The sequence below is a fragment of the Trichechus manatus genome, unplaced genomic scaffold (assembly GCF_000243295.1).
Source record: "Trichechus manatus latirostris isolate Lorelei unplaced genomic scaffold, TriManLat1.0 scaffold00110, whole genome shotgun sequence".
In the NCBI taxonomy this organism is placed as follows: Eukaryota; Metazoa; Chordata; class Mammalia; order Sirenia; family Trichechidae; genus Trichechus; species Trichechus manatus.
Genome location: NW_004444046.1, coordinates 5,280,527 through 5,282,147, shown reverse-complemented (window position 1 = coordinate 5,282,147; position 1,621 = coordinate 5,280,527).

The window sequence follows — 1,621 nt, the reverse complement described above, 5'->3', positions numbered from 1 at the left end:
CTTCCTTCACCTTCATAATGCATCTGGACTAGAATAGACTCAGGAGTTCCTTCAGTCCATAATATTAATGGTGTGCCTTCTCTGCATTATCCCATTTGAACATCACAGCAAGATCACGGGGGAGATAGACATTTTATTCCCATTTTAAAGATGAGGCTCTTACAGTTTAAGTGATTTGCCAAAGATCATACAATAATTGGCAGAGCGTGCACTTAGCCTCCAACCTTCTGATTCTTTAATTCTATGCTTTTTCTGTAACATTTCACAGCTTCTCAGGGATCCCAGGAGGTCTGACTCAGGCAGATTAAATTATGGGATGTCTCAAGACTTCAGGTCTGGATGCCGGTCTAAGGTAGCAATGAGTTTGAGCTAGGTGAACTTACAGAGACTGTCCTGGCAATGATCTCTCACCTTTCTGGGGAGAACACAGCACCCCTGAGACCCAGGGAAGACCCACATCCTAGAGCTAGATTTGAAGTGCTCCAGTCTTCGGAGAAGCTGTCAATCAGCCAGTATTCTCACCAAAAACAAGCCCAGTGAATTTGTTTCGAAGGGTAGGAGTATTACATTTTACTAGCTCCTGTGTGTTTTGAGGGTTTGGACCAAAGGTGCAAGAATCCATGAAGATAGCTTCCATCCAAATCAATCTACTCAATGCATATTAAAGAATTCATTCACTCATGAGGCCAAACATGCTTGGGTTGGTACCATCTAGTCTCCATCCTTTTGAGACATAACATGGCTCTGTAACACTTAGCTTAAAGGAGCCTGTGCAAAATATAAGCCTGTGTCTCTCCTTTCCCACTCATATAATTTGTCTAGCCTGACCTCACAGAAGCCCCTTCCCAAGTTTAAAAAAGATGTCTCAATTCTACTGGCACACATCATATCCTCTGTATTTCCTGAAATTTATTTTAACAGAGGCAAGGGAAGGAGGACTCTCATTTACTGAATTGCAAATATGTACCCAGCACTAGGCTAGGCAACTTCAAGAACATCATTTCTAATTCTCATAACAGTCCTTTGAGGTGGTTATTTCACAGATGAGAGAAGAAAGGATAGGAAAAGTTAAATATCCCGAGGTCACAGACTGGAATTCCGAGTCGGACCTCAAACCTCAAATCCATGGTCTTTCCACCCATAAAATACTGAGAACCTAAAGATAAACTTGTCCCACTTGAGCTTTGGAGAAGGAGGGGGTCTTGTCTTCTTTAGAGAGAGGAAATCAACCTCCCCAACCCTTTCTTTCCAGCAATGCTGGAGGAGGTGGAAGAAGTTTTAAGAGCAGTAAGGTCTCAGGTGGAGTAGGGGTTAGCTTCCAGAGGGCAGGAAGCAGGTCTGAGGAGCTAGCTTTGTTCAGTGCCAAGCCCAGCAGAGGCGGAGCGAGCTGCTGGCAGTTGTCTTCCCAGCACATTGACACTGCAAGAGTCCTGCCCGGCCCGGCTTTCCCAGGTCAGGGAGCTGCCCTCATGCCCGGGACTCTTTGCCTCTGGGTAGCCTGAGATGCTGGGAGAGATAGCCCCGAAGCTCAGAAGGCTAGCGAGGAACAGAGTGGCAGACAGAGCCAAGAGAGGGGGACTGGGGGAGGGGGTTGTCTGATGAGAGGCTTTGGCTCAGTAAT